The sequence below is a fragment of the Lemur catta genome, chromosome 21 (assembly GCF_020740605.2).
Source record: "Lemur catta isolate mLemCat1 chromosome 21, mLemCat1.pri, whole genome shotgun sequence".
In the NCBI taxonomy this organism is placed as follows: Eukaryota; Metazoa; Chordata; class Mammalia; order Primates; family Lemuridae; genus Lemur; species Lemur catta.
In genome coordinates, this window is record NC_059148.1 from 22,184,393 (window position 1) to 22,204,167 (window position 19,775).

At 45.8% G+C, this 19,775-nt stretch overlaps 1 long non-coding RNA gene across 1 annotated transcript in view; it reads left to right on the plus strand.

Moving 5' to 3' along the window:
- Window positions 1-19,428, plus strand: part of LOC123626006 — a 76,250-nt gene extending 56,822 nt beyond the window's left edge. Inside the window, exons 2-4 of the long non-coding RNA XR_006730713.1 lie at window positions 13,291-13,476; window positions 13,720-13,834; window positions 16,545-19,428. This is a non-coding gene — a long non-coding RNA (uncharacterized LOC123626006). The remainder of the gene's footprint in view (window positions 1-13,290; window positions 13,477-13,719; window positions 13,835-16,544) is intronic.
- The last annotated feature ends 347 nt before the right edge of the window (window positions 19,429-19,775 follow it).

The window sequence follows — 19,775 nt, forward strand, 5'->3', positions numbered from 1 at the left end:
AGCAGGATTTAGTTCTCTGCTTGGCCAAGCCTGGAGCAGGTGGGTGGGGGCAGCTCCACCTGAACCCCAACGACTGTCCACATGGTGGGTTAGCAATGTTCCCACTTCACTGACTCCTCACCAAATACGCTAAAGTTACAGAAGGCGGTGACGGACTGAGGACACGGACTGGCTCTGGGCAAGCCCGTTCCTGCTTGGGCCAGTCTGAACCATGGCTGTTTGGCCTCCTCTGTGTTTCTCTCATCCTTTCCTCACTCAGCTGGATGTTTACTTTTCTACTTCCCACCACAACCAGATTGCAAACTCCTTGAGGGACCCTGGTTCATTTCCCTTTGTATCCTCAGCATCTAGCAGAGCAAGCACAGAGCAACCTTGCCATAAATGCCCATTGGATTGGGATCTCTCACAGGGCCAAGGATATGGAGGCTGCTCCACCACAGTCTGCTGAATGAGTGAGTGAATGGCTGGATTGTTGGAGGGATAGATGGATATGATGCATGGATGGGTGGGTAGAAGGATGAATGGATGAATGGATGGATGGACGGCTGGATGGATGGGTGGATGATGGATGGATGGATGATAGATGGAAGGATGGGTGGGTGGGTGGATGGATGAATGAGTGGCTGGTGGACTGGAAGAACAGACTGATGGATTGATGGATGGAGGATGCATGGGTGGATGGGTGGATGAGTTGATATATGGATGCATGGATGGAGGGACCAGTTGATGGATGCTGTCTTGATCACTGCTCACTCTTAACCTCTTTGCTCCTTGATAGAAGCCAAGAGCAGCTCTTATCACAGGAACATGGCTGACTGGTGACTCTCATTGTCTAGCTACATGATTTCTGTGACAGTCCCTATTCACTTTCTTTTACCACACAGAGGAGTTGATGCTCCTCTGCCTAGTGAGTCTCCATTCCATTCCTGCTGTTTGTCATTGAGGCTAGTGACACACCATGCTGCAGAGGATGAGAGTCCAGGTGTCTGCTCAGAAAGAGAAGGAAACGGTTAAGAAGCAGAAGCTGTGTGCCCTTCTCTCTTCCTGCAGACTTTGTCCACATGGCGGTGAAGATGGCTGGGGTAGCCCTTGGGTCACATCCTTCCGGCTCTGTGGAGAAAAGCAGCTCTCTTACCCTGACTCGTACAAACCAAGAGTTGCACGTACACTGCTCTGGAGGCAGCCCCACTGTGACTTCCCTAAATGTGTTGCCTTTAGAGACTCAAGCTCCCCACCTGCCTCCACTGTAGATCAGAGTTGATCCCACCAGGGAGAGCATCGCTCTGCTCCTCTAAGGAGCTGTGGGTCCCCTGCCACCTTGCCGTCACCCTCCTGTCTCCTGGGAAAGGGGCCAACACAGCAGTCTCAGAGGGACGCCCTCTTGGGAAATCAGCAGAGACAGAGCCACCTGTGCTGACAGGCATGGGGCTCAGTAGACAGAAAGCACTCACCATCTAGTGCTACCGACCCACCATCTCCCTTAGGTGTCAGCCCTCGTGAGCTTAAATTAAATAGTTCACTGGATGCTGAGCAGAAACGCTATTTCCTGCTGCCTCTGCCATGCTCTCCGTGGGGCGCCATATAAGAGCACCAGCAAACGTGCATTCGACTCCTACGTGGCAGGCTGGGAGACAGCTATTAATATCCCCACGAAGCCCAGAGAGGTCAATGGACTTGCTCATCCTTACGTAGCCGGTGAGTGGCAGAGCTGAGATTCCCACCCAGGGCTCTGTGCGGGTCCACGGCAGGCTCCATGGGCTGGTGTGGCCAGGACTTCGTGGACACTCACTGCTGGTTGGTTTTAGAGTCTAATCAATGGAAACCTCACTTAGCTTTTTTGTTTTCCCTATCAGCAATTCATGAACCATCACAGCCCAAGAGGGGAGAAACATAGCCCATGGAAACAGACTGATGCTAAAAAACTGGAAATTAGTTGATGTTAGCACTTGTGTGCCCTTTTTGTTTAGGCTCGGACATGCTCAGGATTGAAGAAAAAGCATGGATCCCTGGAGATGTGATTTGAGGATCCCCGGGAGCTTCTGTCACCTAATAGCTTCCTGGTTTCCTGAGATTTTACCTGGAGAAATGAATTTCTTTGAGTCTGAAATCCTTTTTGATTTTCAAGAGACTTTAATTAAAATGACAGTACCTCTGAGACTGGTCATATTAAACTTGGAGCCTATACATCAGCAACAAGCTTACACAAGGGAGCAGAGGTGCGTGCGGGCTTAGGAAAGAGACAGGTGACACACAAAGTTAGGCAGAAAGCAGGTGTGGGGACCTTGAAGAGAGGACCTACTTTGTCTCCACTGCAGTTTCACCTAGGGCCAGTTCGAAAGGGAGAATATCGTATCTGTTATTTATCAGTACGTTATAAATTACTCTGACACTTAGTGGCTTAAAGCAACAATAAACATTTATTACCTCAAGCAGTCTCTGTGGGTCAGGAATCTGGGAATGGGGCCGCTGGGTGGTTCAGACTTCGGATCGCTCATGAGGCTGCCGGTGAGATGTGGGCCGGGCTGCAGTCTCATCTGAAGGCTCAGATGGCGCTGGAGGTTCCACCCCAAGGTGACTCACTCCCGTGGGTATTGGTGAGAGGATCTGGCCATTGGCAGGAGCCCTCAGTTCCTCACCACAGGGCCCTCCGTGTAGGGCTGCTTGAGTGTCCTCACAGCATGGCGGCCGGCTTCCCTCAGAGCAAAGGCACCAAGAGAGAGCAAAGAGGAGGGTGCAGTGTCTTTTATGGCCTTGCTTTAGATGTCACACTCCCCCATTTTTGCAGTGTCCTACATAAAGATGTGAAGACCAGGCAGTGAGATGATTGGGGGCCATCTTGGACACTGACTTATGGCTAGTGTAGTTGTTATATATATTATTTACAAGTGACAAAATGGAGGCGTGGAAAACTATTATGTACCCATAACAATTAAAAATTAAAACATTTAAAAAATAAAATAATAAAATAAAATAAAATAAAATGGAGGCATGAAGAGGTTCCCTGAATGTATCCTGCCTTTTCTATGAGACCAAATCAGCAAGGTTTTGTAGACTTGACGAAGAGTGAGCACATCACGTGGGCTGTGGTCATGTCTGATTGTTCTCTGCAGTATTCCTAGAAGCACCTAGAACAATGTCCAGGATTTAGTGAGTGTTCCATAAACATTTGCTGAACAGAACACGAATGAACACGTGCTCGAAAAAATAAAGGGGCTGTTGAAACTCGGTCCATTTTATTTAGTTGCTCTGTCAGATGTCTTGGGGGAAGTGGTGACAGAGGAACAAGATTCTGCATCAAAGGATTTCTCATGTCGTTGGCTTTTTTGTGCATGGGTGAGTTATCACGGGTTATCGTTCCGAGAGCCTTCTGTTTCTTTAAGACCAGTATCTTCTGGTGTGTCGTTGAAGGGAAGGGGTGTGTGGAAACTCCACGGGGAGGAGCATCCCCCCTTCTCTGAATGATAAAAGGGTCACTTTAATTGAAATAGAGTCATAACTGGTTGCCAGATTTAAACAAGCCCTCCCATATGTCAGAACCTTAGAGCAGAGAGCTCCTGTATTCGGCAGCATGTATAGAAATGTATGTATAATTATGCAGTGTTTCCCCTGTTCACGCTCTCTACTTAAGCTATCCATTAAAGCCCATCACATTAATTTAATTGAAAAATTCTGGGAGAATTGTATTAGCTTTTTTCCCATTAAATTAACATTACAGCCTTTAAATAGATGTCCTGCGTGCCCATTGTTGGTAACAAAATTATTATGCAAATTGAAATCTGGCCTTTTCTGGATTTGGCCACCATCTCCCCACCCTCCTCCTCCTGCCCTGACCCCTTTAATTTAATTGTCCTTCCCTCCGAGTTCCCAGGCCACAGGAGTGGGAAGGGAACCCCTGGACTAGGTCGGTGTTCTGGGGCCTGAGCCACGCCCCGCTGCACCAGCCAGGAGTTCGGCTCTCGCTGCCCGAGGGCCTTGTGAAAACACTCTGGTCTTATCTTAAGAAAGGGAAAAGTGTGGGTGGACTCCCCGCAGGCTAAGAGTAGCTAAGAGTGTGCTCAGGAGAAAAGAGTTCAAGTGTGTGAGTCAGACAGGCTGAGCTTGAAATAAGATTTGTCCCCTTTAGTGACTTTAGGACTTCAGGCAAGTTTTCTGACTTCTGGAAGACCAGGAAACCACCCAGGGCAAGGCTGAAGGAGGACATGGAGTCGTGTCCAGTGCCTGCACCAGGGAGGCACTCATTAAAGGCTGCTAGTATCATTTCTTCACTCCCTCATCCGTTCATTCACTCCTCCATTCATTCAGGAAATAGTCCCGGGGTCCCGCTGTCTGCCAGCCCCTGGGCGAGGTGCAGAGGAGACAGCACGCACCGGAGGCACAAGGTCTCTGATCTCCTGTAGCTGGACTGGCAGGGGAGGGGTGGGGAGAGGGAATAAACAGGCTAACAAGTCAATAATAGGATTGCAGATCGAGGCAGGGGTTATTGCCATTATTAGCATATTAAGCGTGTGTTTAAAAAGTGAAAAGTATAGTCCTGCCAATGACACAGCCACCCTGATTTGCCTCTTCCATTTCAACCACTTGTAAGTAGAACTGTCGTCTCCCTGGGCTGTGTCGGGAGGGCCAGGTTGGAAGGAGCCTGAGCTGCTAAATCGCCCTGGAGCCAGAGCTGAGTGGCAGGCGCTCCAGGGCCAGGGGGTCTCTGTGAACCCGCCTTATTTCCTCTGTTGGATGAAGGAAGGGCTCCCCCAGTCCCCTCGTGGCTCTTATCTTTCTGACTCAGGGAGTGTCCCCTGCAAACCCCTCTGGATGTGCACCAAGACTTCACTACCCTTCAAGAGTTTCCAAGAAAGACTTCTTATCTTTCTTATCTCAGCTTTCCCAACTCTTTCATCCCCGGACTCTTTCCCTTTTCCTGAATGTGCTCTGCTATTTGCATAGGCACTAACTAGAGAGGCTTCTAGAAGGAAAGTCAAGGCCTCCTTTGCCTTTGGAGGTTGCAAACACACTTGCAATGAGCGGCAGGGGTGGAGACCAGCATGCCCCCATCCAAGTTAGAGATAGGAGAGAAAAGACGGCTGTCCTTCCTTCTTGCTGTTGCCTCATCTACTAAAACGTAACACATGAGCCCCAACCGTCGTGGCTTAAACAATGGTCATTTGTCATCATGCACAGTTTCTGTAAGTTAGGGATTTGGAAGCAGCTTGACTGGACAGTTCTAGCTCAGGGTATCTCTTGTGGCTATCATTGGGGTTATCTAGAAGGCTTCTTCATGCTCACGTGGGGTGTGTGGGTAGGGAATACCAGTACAGCTGCGGGCCGGAACAGCTGGCTCGTGGGGTGTCTCTTTCTATCCCCATGTGGTCTTTCCATGTGGGTGACTTTAGGGGAAGTGGACTTCTTATGTGGCGGTCATAAGAAAGTCATGCTTTGTCACTCCTGCTGCGTTCTGTCACAGAGGCCAGCCCAGGTTGAAGGGAAGGGGAAATAGATTCCACCTCTTGATGGACGATGACAAGGTTCTGGAAGACTATACGGGACTGAAAATATTGCCATGGGTAGTGCCTACCCATTAGACATTCCTGTTTATAATTACTGTGATGGCTGTAGGCTCAAATGTGCAAACTAAAACAATCAGGCATCTGTGATCCAACATAGGAGAATATCCTCACGTTCTTAGGATGGGGAAATATTTCTAAAACAGGACACAAAAACACTGTAACCATAAAGAAAACCATTGATCAATTGAACCTCATTAAAATTAAGAGCTTCTTTTCTTCAAAATATCCCATTAAGAGAATGAAAACGCAAACCACAGAATTAGAGAAGCTAGTTGGACTAAAGATATTAAACAGAGGACTTGGACTCAGAAGATTTAAAAAAATATCTGCAAATTTTTGCGTTTTGTGTTTCCAACACAAACAATCCCATTTTTTTTTAAATAGGCAAAACACACAAATAAGCTTTTCACAAAAGAGAAATCCAAATGGCCAATAAATTTCTCAAAAAGGAGTCAACATTACTAGTCAATTAAAATGCACTTAAAACCAGTGAGAATTTTTACATATGTAAATAAAACTTAGCTGTATACCTAAAATTTTTGCTCCTTACTCTATATAAATTTTACACATACACACACAAGACAGGCTAAATTTAAAAAAAAAGAAAGAAACAAACAAAAATGAAACCTGTAATACCAAGTGTTGTAAAGCTTAGAGCGGCTGGGCCTCCCGTACACGGACGGTGGGAGTCCAAATTAGGACAACCCCTCTGGAAAATTGTTCAGTGGTGTTTACTAAAGCCCAACATAAGCACACACACTCCATAAATATGCCTAACAGTGACGTGTAAATGTGGGCACCAAAGACATGTTCAAGAATGTTCACAGTCATTGGTCCCCATCCTTTTTGGCACCAGGGACCAGTTTCACGGAAGACAATTACTCCACAGATCAGGGACGGAGGGAATGGAGAGCAATGGGGAGCGGCTGTAAATACAGATGAAGCTTCGCTCACTCACCCACCGCCTACCTCCTGCTGTGTGGCCTGGTTCCTAACAGGCCACGTACCGGTACCAGTCTGTGGCCTGGGGGTTGGGGACCGCAGTTCATAGTGACGTTATTTGTGATAGCCCCAAACTAGAGACTGCCCAGATAGCGTCAGAGTGGAACAGATAAATGAAGTGTGGCACATTCCTACAGTGCTATAAATGCAACACTACATGTGGAATACTATATAGCCATGAAGTTGGACAAACCCAATCACAAGGGTGGATCTAACACATCATTGAGTGAAAGAACGTGCTATATGATTTCGTTTACATAAGGTTCAAAACCAATTAAAACAAATTAGGAGGATAGAGGTCAAATCAGTGGTTATCTTTAATGGGGTGGACAGGGATGACTTGGAGGTGCATGAGGACCACTTTTGGGGTGTTGGTAATGTTCTATATCTTGATCTGGGTAGTTATGAAGATGTATTCACTTTGTATAAATTAATTGGAGTTGTATACTTTTATTATATGCATATTATACACATCTCAATTTAAAAGTTTGCTTTTAAAAGATAATTATGCCCATGTTTTATAGCAGAGGTCAGCAAACTATTACCCCGGGGTCAACTCTGGTCAGTGACCTGCTTTATAAATAAAGTTTTATTGGAACACGGCCATCTCCATTCACTTACACGCTGCTAAGGCTGTTTTTGTGCTACAACGACAGAGTTGAGTAGTTGTGGCAGAGACTGTAAGTATTACAGCCCACAAACCCTAATATATTTACCATCTGTTCTTTTACAAAAAACATTTGCTGATCCCTGTTTTATAGTATATTATTTTGAGGTCTCATTCAAGCCTTCTGCAGATATTAAAGAGTCAGGACTGTTTTTCAGGGGAAATGTTGACCCTATTGGAAGGCATCCCCTTCAACCCACCCCCATGCATAGCTGGGGGGTCTTCCATTAGGCACAAACCCCAGTTGGCTTCTTTAAGACTCCATCGTGCCTTTGGGTGATTGTCAAAGTAATTTGATTTGCTTTGAATTTCCTTTCCTAATGCTGTTTTTTTAAAATACTGATCATTTGAATTACAAAAGCAAATGTATATCTTTTGTAGCAATTCAAACAATAAAGAAGTGTCTAAAATAAAATTGTCTCTGCTCTTCTCCAACCCAACTCCCTGATGCAGTCACTATTAAGAATTTGAAATAAATGTTTCCTTAGTGTTCTCTTCATTTATAAAAACATATAGAAACTCACTTTCAGGATTTGACCTTTTTTTTTCTTTTTTCTTTCTTTCTTTAATAAAAATGGGATCATGCTTGCTTTTTTTTCTATTTAACAAGGTGTTGCAGACCTATCTCCCAGTCGGTATGTATAGATTTATTTTATAATTTTTAATAGCTGCACTATATTCCTTAATATAAATATATCGTGATTTGTTCAACCATTTTTCTATTAGTGTACGTTCAGACTGTTTACAGGGTTTTTTTTTTTTTTAACTATTACAAACAATACTGCAATAAACTTCTTGATATATTTATGTCTTTATACACTGGCATTTTCATTTCTGGTGGATATATTCCCAGGAGTGCTGGGTCACAGTTTAAATTTTCAAAAATACCAAAAGTTGATTTTCCACAATGTTATAATAATTTATAAGCCTTCCCCAATGGCGTTTGAAGGAACTGGATTTCTTATACCCTCACCAGCTCTGGCTGCTACACATATTTTCCATTTTTGCCAATCTGATGGGTAAAAAATAGTATCTCTTTGTTCTCATTTGCATTTCCCTGACAAGTGAGGCCGAGCATCTTTTCATATGTTTATTGGCCATTTGCATTTGTGCTTCTGTGAATGCTGTATAGCCTTGGCCTATGTTTCTACTGGGTTATGGGTCCCTTTCTTTTTAATTCGTATGATTGCCTTATAAATGAAGGCTATTCACCCTTCATTAATTATATACTTGCAAATATTTTATTTGGGCATGGTATGTCTTACCATGGCTCTGCTTTTGATTAAAAAAAAATTAAATTTCTTCCCCCAGGTTCCTGCTAAGAATATAACTAACACTGCCCTGCAATGCTTATCAGAATCTCAGCTGGGAAAAATAATTTATATGGAGCTTTGTTTAAGGGAATGGTTCTCAAATGTTTTCTAATTTTAAGTAACAGAAACTTTTTTTTTTTCCTAAACAAGTTTTTTTTTTTTTTTTTTTTTTTGAGACAGAGTCTCACTTTGTTGCCCGGGCTAGAGTGAGTGCCGTGGCATCAGCGTAGCTCACAGCAACCTTAAACTCCTGGGCTTAAGCGATCCTTCTGCCTCAGCCTCCCGAGTAGCTGGGACTACAGGCATGCGCCACCATGCTCGGCTAATTTTTTCTATATATATTTTTTTAGTTGTCCAGATAATTTATTTCTATTTTTTTTTTTTAGTAGAGACGGGGTCTCGCTCAGGCTGGTCTCGAACTCCTGACCTTGACTGATCCACCCGCCTCAGCCTCCCAGAGAGGGCTGGGGTTACAGGTGTGAGCCACCGCGCCCGGCCCAAACAAGTTTTTATGCAGACAAAAGAGTGTTGAGTTGGAGCTAGAAGCCCAGACCTCTGCCCGCCAAGGGCTTCTTCATTGCTAAGCAGCCTCTGAGACTCTGAGAACTGCTAGGGTTCCGTAGAACCCAGCTTGAGAATCAGCAACCTAAAGACTGGGGTCCCTCCATGTACTTAATCAGTTTTCTGCAGTGCATTCCACAGAATATTAAGTGGGATATTAAGTAGTGTTTTGTGAAGAGAAGACTCTGGGATTGTTCTGTAGCATGCCAAACTGAGGCATGCGTCCCATTTCAGACTAGATAAACTTCGATTCTTTTGAGATGAAATGTTAGTGTTCCAACAGACAGGAACCAGACAAGAATAACAGACACCCTTTATTTCTTTTCGTATGCAATGCCAAGACAGACAGTTACTGTCCTCGCTGCTGAAGGTGCAACTCTTTGGTTTTCTGATTGGCCTCAACAAGTGTTGATCTTTTAGTGATCAGGGTTATAGAGAACTTCAGGATGGGGACTCACCTGACGCCTATAGAGATGACCCCTTTCTGTTTTTCTCAGGGACAGAAATTGTGACATTCAATCATAGCTTCCTTTTACCTTCTTTGGCATTTGAAAGGACAAGTTTCTTCCTAATCTTTTGTTGTTGTTGATATACCTACGAAAAACAGCAAGCAAGAAGGATCTTAAACAAAAGTGGTTTAAGCAGGAGATTTGCAAATATTACTTTGTTCGCTTCCTGGTTTCTTTCAGGAAAGGACAAAGGAGAGAGATTTCAGCACACCTGCTGAAGAGTAATAGTCTGTTACTCCTACCTATTCTCACGAGAAGGAAAAACTCATCATGTGGTAGGATCAGTGGACCTAGGTCCCATTTGGAGACCGTCCCTAGGTTCTTGCACCACAGTAGCCAAAGAAACTTGGGAGAGGCTGGGTTTCTTTACTGCAGGACTTCTCAGAGCCTTTAAAATGCTAGTGTCCATTGCGCAGTTCCAAGAGGAAGACATGGGTGGGTTTCCTACATTGTGGGCAGAGCTTCTCCAAGATTGGTATTCCATGGTATACCTTTGAGAAAAAGCTAGACTAGATAGTCTCAAGTAGATAAAACCAGACCCTTAGAGAATCACAGCTTTAAGGCCTTTGTTTTGATCACTTACAAATTTGCTTATATTGAACTTCCCTTAACTGGAACTGAGGGACGTTATAGAGAATTCATTGTATAATCTTGCTATTATTTTTATTACAGAGAGTTTGCAATAAAATTGCAACCAATATAAAAACCTTTCTTTTATACTGTGTTACTAATAAAAGCTGTGTTTTCCTGAACGATCAGTTTGCTTACACAGATGATCCTTGACTTATGATGGGGTTACGACCTAATAAACCCATTGTAAGTTGAAAATATCGTAAGTCAAAAATGCATTTAATACACCTAACCTGTCAAACATCATAGTTTAGACTAGTTTGCCTTAAATGTGCTCAGAACACTTAGATTAGCCTACAGTTGAGCAAAATCATCTAACACAAATCCTATATTATAAGAAAGTGTTGAATATCTCACTTTTATTGAACGCTGTACTGAAAGTGAAAAACAGAACGGCTATATGGGTACTGGAAGTACAGATGCTCCTGAATGCATATTGCTTTTGCACCATTGCAAAGTTGAAAACTAGTAAACTGAGCCATCGTAAGTTGAAGACCATCTGTATCTAACACTATGGACTCTTAACTAATTATATTTCCTTCTTTGCCCTTTTTGCCAGGATTCTCAAACCAGATTGCTGGGCCGCTGCCAGTAATGAAATATAACTCCATAGTGTGTGTACATGTGTGTGTGTGTGTGTGTGTGTGTGTGTGTATGTATCTCCTTTATATTAATATATTTTCCTGCCTTTATTTTCACTTCATCCCCATTTCCTTGTTTCACATTTTTAATTCTTCTAATTCTTTTTGGAAATGTAGTGGGGCATCATGATAACATAAGTTCACACCTCTATGCCTATTCCAACTAGCATATATTAAATGCTCACCTATGTGCCTTTAGCAAGTGCTAAATAAAGATGAACAAGTTATGTTCCTTGTCTTGAAGGACTTACAGTCTTGCTGAAAAAACAGACATATGTAAATTGCCACAATCAACGGACATAAATAATCACTACAACATTGCATGTTAAGTAATAGGAGAGAGATGTTTAAAGCGCCCTGGATGCACCAAAGAGAATGCATAGAAAGACGGCACAGACACAGAAAGAGATGTCCCAGGAACCCCAGCTATTTTAGCTCCCAGCTGTTTAGGTCTTTCTAGCATCAACCTCTGGGCAGGTGAGTGAGGGACTGTCTTAGTCCCTTTTCTGTTGCTCTAACAGAATGCCACAGACTCGGTAATGTACAAAGAGAAAAAAAATTTGTTTCTTACAGTTCTGGAGGCTGGGAAGTCCAACATCAAGGTGCCCATCTGGCACGGGCCTTCCTGCTGTGTCGTAACATGGCAGAAGGCATCACATGCGAGAGAGCAAGAGCGTGTCAGCTCAGGTGTCTCTTCCTCCTCTTATTAGGCCACCAGTCCCATCTTGGGGACCCCACCCCATGACCTTATCTAATCCTAATTACTTCCCAAAGACCCCACCTCCAAACACCATCAACATATGAATTTAGGGATTTACGTTTCCAACACGTGAAATCTGGGGGACATATTCAAACCATGCAGTGACCCTTCAAGTGACTCCAGCCCCAGCCTGGAGTAGAGCAGAGAAAGGGCACCCTCAAGGCCCTGCACAAATTGCAGATTTGTAAGCAGAATAAATGCTTTAAGCTAAGAAAGAAAAAGAAAGTGCTATGAGGACCCAGTGAAGGAGCATATAACTTTGTGGGGAAGGGAGACAGCAAAGTTGAGGAGAAGAGTAGGGAGAGATCCAGAGATTGTTAGGCTCGGGCCCCAGGTGAAGTTCAAGGTGATTGTTCACCACTTGAAAGGAGATGCAGAATTGTGTGTGTGCGCCCCTGCGTTTTTTGAGAAGAGGGTTCCTTGCTCGCAGCAGATTTTTAGAGGAATTCAGGATCTACAAAAGGTTCAGATCCATTGCTGTAAAACAGTGACAGTTGCCACAAAGAATGGAAAAAATGGGCAAAGTTATCAAAGCGTTGGAGTCTGGTTTGGTGACTATGTAGGGTAGGTGTGACTGGAGATTCACGGTCACCCACTTAATCATTTTTTTGTTCAACAAGTAATTTACTGAATACCTGCTACGGAGCAGGCATCAGAAATACAACAAGGAACAAGATCATTTGTCCCTTTAAAGACCTCATGGGCTCCAGACTTTTCCCTGGAAGGTTTTTCCTAATCCCCAAATCTCTTTCCCACTGGCCTAGGAGATGAGCTTCAAAGTTTATCATTCCTCCTCTAAGGGTTTTGAGTTCCATTTTCTTCTCTCTCTGCAGCCTTTAATAAACAAAACAAAACTTTATCAAGCAGTCGACAAGATACAAGTCACTAAAACCCTCCCAGGAATTAATTTTATAACCTCATTCTGGTCTTTTCTCCATCAGCATGAAAGTACCATGGTTTCTTTCTTGGGAAACAAAAATCCCCACGAGGAATGAAAAGATTTCTTTCTAAGTTGAACCTGACAGTGGACATAGCTAAAAAAAACAAAGCTGGAGAGATAAGTTAGCCGTGTGATGTGCATTGCAATGTGAATCTTGATCGTGTGGAAGCAGCATCTCCCAGCACCCTCAGTCAGGCACCTTTGAAGATGATAATTAGCCAAAGAGCTAGCTTGCTTTTCTTTCATGCCTCCTTCCCTCCCCTCCCCTCCCTCTTTGTTTCCATTTCTCTGTCTTTCACAATTGTTCTCAAGGTATACCAGGAAAGTTCTATCCTGCCATCTTGAACGCAATTCTTGGTTTTATCGCTGACTCACGGTTCCATGTACTCTACCACAAATTTTCCGTCTCTGAAATGGGTATGATCATACAAGAAAACAACGTTGGTGGAAATTTTGATGATCTCGGGTAACTAGCTTCGTAGAGGTTTCTCTCACACACACACACACACACACACACGCAATCTGATTAGTGTCGAGGCATAGTGGGGGCAGAGGAATTTCCTCCTAACAATCTAGGCGGAGAACATTCTACTGTCTTACCTGCTGGTGCGTTTGTCTATACATCTGGTTGAATTAAGCTGCTTAATAAACTAGCCCGCAGCCACCCCAAACTCATTCTTGAAACACAAAACACAACATTCTCTTTCAGGCAAGGAGCGTCCAACTCCTGGTGGTTACGAGTAGTGGAAGGAGAACGAACACGTTTTGTTTCATGTGCAGTTTCCAGGACGCAGGTTCAAGCTTGCCCTCCACCCCCAAGCGAGTTTTATTCTCTGGAAGTCTTCGTTGAACGTCAGCAGACTCCGAGGATCTGTTCCTGGCGAGCCCTAAACCGGTGTGTCTGGCCTGATGAACAGTTTGTATTTCCTATCTGTTCATAACGTGGAATGGTGGAGAAGGTCTGTCTGTGTTGGGGATGGTAGGACTATCGGGAAAGAAGGGATCTATGCAGTCTAGCGGTTAAACAGCAAAGAGAAACCCCAAGGCTGTGAATTCAAAAGCCATCCCTACTTAAAGGTTTTGTGCTTTAGTAAATATTTTGTGATGTGTTTCTGTTGTTTTTTTGCCCACCAAGCAGCCATTCTCCTTTCTTCTGGAAAGAGCAACCCAGTTTTGTTTGGGAGATCTATACCATCGGCTACCATCTTGGCAGTATCATTAACCAAAGTGTCTTGCCCTCCCGTGGCCAAGAGGTAAGTCTAGGATTGTGACTAGGTCAGATATATTCTCCCAGAAATTTGAGTCTTGAAGGACTCCCCGGGCTTAGAACTCATAAGCTCATTTGTGCAGGCATCTATGCCCTAAAGAGATTGTCTCCTAATTCCTCTGGGTTTCCAGAGCTGCCCTGGTCTCCATTCCTTTTGAGGACTGTTTTTTGGCTATTACTTCTATTATTTTACTTCTCTTATTCTAGGCCCCCTCCCAGCCCCGCCTTTTTTTTTTTTTTTTTTTACTTAAGTTATTAGAGTTTTCCCTGCCTCTGGCCATGATGAAATAACTGGTACCAGAGCTGTTTTCCAGCTGTAGACAACTAGGAAGCTGGACAAGATATATAAAACAATTGTTTTCAGATATTGGGCAACTGGGAATGCAGGACTGTGAGCCCTGGAAGAAGGGGGATACAAAGGAAGTGAGCCCTGTGATCACCCTGGATTTTTGCCTACACGTGCTTTTTAAATTACAGCATGGGGCAGAATCCCACAGAGCATGGAGGACTCTCTGAGTTGAGGAAATAGACTATAATATGTGGATGTTGAAAAGGCCACAATTTGTAAGGCAAAGTCCCAGAGAAGGAGGTGTTATATAAATAATAGTGCCAGAAATCTGTATTGGGGACCAGTTGAGTCATGGCTGTGTCCTAAGTTCCTCAGGCATTGGGTGCAATGCTACAAGCTTGGCAAGATGTAGCTACAGGGGAGGTATAAGCTGAATGATTCCAAGAGCTCTCACGTGACTGGGGGATATTCAAGTTTCAGCAAGCCACATGGAAATCATTCGCTGAACCTCCAAGGTATTCATTAGAGACCACAGCGAGGCCACACCTTACTTGTAGGACTAAACTAGCGTTAGAGGAAAGGCTTCCCTAGAACCACTACAACAAACCTTAAAAACAAGTCTCAAAAAAAAAAATAATAATCAGGCTGATCAATAAGTAACTTAATTGCCTGCCAAAACAAACTTGAAAGGTAAATAACAAAAGCCAGGCATTCAACTGCATACCATCTACAATGTCTAGCACCTATTAAAAAGTTACTAGACATCTGAGGAAGCAGGGAAATGTGAACTATTATCATCAGAAATCACAGTCAATATGAACAGACTCCAAGTGACAAAGATGATGTCATTATCAGACAAGGATTTTAAAACAGTTACAATAAATATGTTTGAAGATTTAAAAAAGAATATGAACATGCTGAGAAGTAGAAGATATAAAAAAGAAACTAATGGAATTTCTAGAGATAAGAAATATCATATCTAAAATAAAAATTCACACTCTCATCACCACCTGAGCTCCGCCTTTCCTGGAACAAGAGGGTGGAAGAGAGATGGTCTCCCGAAGGCAGATGCTGTCAGGAAAAGATGGTATCATGGATGCTGAACAGGGAAAACCAACAGACTTCCTACACTGAAAAATAACAGCTACCGAGTAGAACCTGGTCCAACTATAGCTTTTCGTGCACTCACTTGCTCATCTAGCTTGGATGTTTGTCACCTCCAAATCTCACATTGAAATTTGATCCCCAATGTTGGAAGTGGGAGGTATTTGGGCCACGGGGCCAGATCCCTCAGGAACGGCTTGGTGCCCTTCCCCAAGGCACTGAGTGGGTTCTCACTCTATTACTTCCCGGGAGAGCCTGGCACCACCTCCCCTCTCTCGTGCTCCTTCTCTCTCCGGGTGACACACCTGCTCCCCCTGCCCCTTCCGCCTTGATTGGAAGCTCCCGGAGGCCCTCACCAGATGCAGACGTTGGTGCCATGCTTCTTACACACCCTGCACAACTGTGAGCCAAATAAACCTCTTTTCTTCAATAATTACCCAGCTTCAGGTATTCCTTTATAGCAACACAGTAATGCGCTCACTCCATCCTTACAACTGTGAAGGGAGGTTTTCTCATTATCCTCATTGCACTGTATAGACGAGGAGACTGAGGCCCAGAGAGGCTAAACACCTTCCCCGAGGCCACACAGCTAGGAAGGGGCAGAGCCAGGATCTTACCTGCAACCAGGGACCCCAGCTCCTCCCTCGTCCCCGGGGTCCTCAACGCCCCTTCCTGCTTCCTGATAATTACGAAGCCTGGGGCCAGGGAACCTCAACGTCCACGCAAACAAGATGCTGTGAGTGTTTCCAATCTGAACAGGGGGCAGGGCATGGCCAGGGAGTGGACGTGGCGAACAGAAGCCCTGGTGTCTGTGGGTGCTGTGACAAATCCTGGGTGACCCTTGACTTGCAGCTGCAGAGCCCCAATACCCACCTCCCTCTTCTCCTGTGTGTCACCTGTGTGTCTAACCTCCCTCTACCGCACTCTTAGAAGGACACCTGTCATTGGATGGGGACCCCCCCCCCAGACAGCCTAGGATGCTCTCATCCCCAGATCCCTCAGTTAATTTACATCTGCAAAGACCCTTTTTCCAATAAAGTCACAGTCACAGATTGGGGCGTTAAGATGAGGACATATCTTTTTTTTTTTTTTTTTGGCGGGGGTCGAGATGACACACTTTTAAACCCACCCCAGTGGAAAAAGCAACCGAACTTTCCTCCTTTTCTAAGCTGTTGCCGGGGCTGAGAGTGACCAGGTGAGAGACACGGGCTTGGATGACTAAGTGAGCAACAGTGGGGGTTTTTTGTTCTTTTTTTTTTTAACAGCGTCTCTTATGTTTTGTATTTCTCTCTTTTGTTTTGAGGTTTTCTGCCATCTTCTCTGGAAGGTGCACCACGCTCGGCTCTGTGGTTATTTTTGCCTAACAGCTGTGTTTCCGGTGAGCGGCTGTGGGATTCGTCTGAGTCAGCAAAACTGTGGCAGTAACCGTCAAGAAGCCATTCAAGCAAGGCTAGAAATAAAGAAGCTGTTGCTCCCCCCGGCCCCCTCCTCCCTCTCACTTCCCTCCCCGTGGGCACCTTTTGAAAGTCTCACAAAGCACTTTTTAAAAAACCCTCGACTTTCTCGACCAATATGCTCAAGGGCTGGCTGAAGGTGGCGCTCAGCTGGGCTTTGTGCAGACAGATGGACTCTGCAAAGGGCTGTGCCAAACCCGCCTGGCTGGGCCTCTGGAAGGTTCCTCCCCAGGCGCCCCCACCCGCTCCTCGTCCCGGACTGTGTCTTACAAGTTTCCCACAGGTCTCGGCAGTGAAAGCGGAGGCGGCAGGGACTTCTGTGGTTTTCTGGGGTGTGGCTCCAAGCCGCCTTCGCCAGGCCCGGGTATATCTTCGTCGTGCAGCCTGTTTCTAAAAGGTAACTAACGCTTGCACCCCGGGTCTGGGAGGCGGCGACACACTCCTACCCCTTGGCACAGGAGTCTCGCGCCCTGCATTGCAGAGAGTCTTGCACAAAGCAGGAAGGGAACAGAATATGTAAAGGATCCCTCCTCCTGGAGAGCCAACCTCTGTGCATGTTGGTGCCTGCAAAAGACTCAGGCAAAGCGAGACAGCTGCGCGCGGAGCCTCGCTGCTGCTGTTCCGAGACGGAAAGGAACTAGTAAATTTAGCTCCATCCTACGCATCCTTCGCAGCTGCTCGTTGACCAAACAGAAAGAGGCCTCTATTTCAACCCTGGCTTCTCTGCCTTTTTGCCTCATGAGGTCCGCTACCGCCCTTTTTTACAAGGGACTTTTGAAGGAGGGGACCGGCCCCGGCCTGATCGAGCGCCCGGCCGGCCAAGAGGCTGCACACGAGGAGCTCAAGTTCAAGGTGTGCGGTTCTTTTCTTGCCATCCCGAAGCAAAATGGTGGCCCCTGAAATGTCCCCACATTGTCTTCGGCTCCTGGAACTTCTAACGTGTTTCTTTGAAAGCCGGAGCATGGGGATGGCTCGGGACACGTGTGCTGCTCTGAGACCAGCCGACGGGTCCCAAAGCCATTAGTTTAACAGCACCATTTGTGGAAATAAAGAACTCGCTGACGGGGCTCGAAGTTAAAAGACTGGAACAAAACGCTGAGGAGGTTTCGTGGGGCTCACCAGTGTGGAGGGGTCCCTGCGCGACGGGGGACAAGCTCTGGACTTCGAGGCAGACAGGGCTGGCTTCCAGCCCTGGTGCCACCAGCTAAGGACAGGGCGCCTCTGGGCGAGGAGAGACATTTGCTCAGGTGTAAGCGAGACGCCAGCCGCGACACTGAACCTCTCTGAGCCTCTGGTCCTTACCTGTAAAACAGCAGCGATGACATACGGTTGTCATGAGCATTAAATGACATCATGTACTGAGCCTGTGTAGCCCAATTGCCCTGCCATGGCCGTACAGGGTGGCCCCTGTTTTCCTGCCCTGGCCCATCCCCTAAAGAAGCTGTTCCTTCCCCGTCCCCTCTTCCTCTCACTTCCCTCCTCGTGGGAACCTTCTGAAAGTCTCACAAAGCACTTAAAAAAAACCACGCTGACCAGTATGCTCAAGGGCTGGCTGAAGGTGGGGCTCAGCTGAGCTTTATGCAGACAGATGGACTCTGCAAAGGGCTGTGCCAAACCCGCCTGGCTGGGCCTCTGGAAGGTTCCTCCCCAGGCGCCCCCACCCAGACTGTGTCTTACAAGTTTCCCACAGATCTGAGCAGTGAAAGCGGAGGCGGCAGGGACTTCTGTGGTTTTCTAGGGTGGCCACAGCATCCTACTCTTCCTCCTCCCACCTCTGTTCTGTGAGATTTTGGGTTCACCTTACTCTCAAACTCTGGAAGTGAGCAGATGGCCTGGATCGGACCGTGGAGAGGCTCACAAGCCCCTGGCCATGAGACTCAAGCTGGGACAATCAGAGCCAACTTCAGGAATGTTGATGGAACTCTTAGGAGGGAGGAAATCTTTCTGCTGGGTTTCCAAAAGGTCAAGTTTTAACTCAGTGCTGCTGTTGGCTGTCTTTATACAACAGATGGAAGAGTTGGCCTGAGAATGAAGGCAACAAAGATGAAAACAAAAATGGAGAGAACAGTGTCCTGATGACCATTGGAGCCCCTTGATCCAGCCACGCCTGAAGCCATCACCCCTTGAACTTGCTCCTTAGATGTGCCAATAGAGTCCCTTTTTGGCTTAAGCTAGTCTGAGTTAGGTTTCGATCTCTCACAGTCAGAAGAGTCCCAAGTAATACAAAGCTTGACAAATACCTTTTGGAATCTAGATTTACCTGGCCCTTCATGCGGAACCAAGAGGCAGGCAGGTGATTGCTGAGTGCCACCTGCAATAGTGAGAGCCTGTGAAGGGACTCTGCCTTCTGGCACACTGATGTCCCTGAGGCTCCTCTTGCAGACAGGGAGCTGAAACAGTTAGAGAGGGGAAATAAAAGGAAAAAAAAAAAAAAAGGGAAGGGATTTCGGAGTAAAACAGATTGGGCTCTTATCTCTTCTTCATCTCTCATGAGCTCTGAGACCTTGGGCAAGTGACTTACCCCTGTGATCCTGGGTTTTCTCGCCTGTGGGAGGGGTTAATAACACTGCCTTTGAGTTGCAGCGCATATGGGTGCTAGATTCTACAGTCGGCGGGAAGGAAAAAACTTCCATGAAAACTCTCTAATTCCCCCCCCCCACCCCTGCAAAGGTATGGCAGGGCCACACATCTCAGCAAATGTCCTAACTCAGCCACTTTCCTTCCTCCCCACAGGCTTGCCACCAATCCCACGCTTTAGTTGAGCACCAATGAATATGCATTTTAAACCCTAGACCAGTGATTTGCCACCAGGGCAATTTTGCTCCCCAGGTGATATCTGGCAATGCCTGGAGACATTTTTGGTTGTCACAACTGGGGGTGGGGATGGGCGCTACTGGCATCTAACGGGCAGAGGCCAGGGATGTCTCTAAACAGCCTTCAGTGCACGACACAGCCCCACAACAAATCATTATCCAGCCCAGAATGTCAATAGTTCCGAGGTTGAGACATCCGGCTGTAGAATCCCATTTAGCACAGAGAGCTGCTCATTCTGGGAAAGGTTGCCAGGATTGGAGACTATT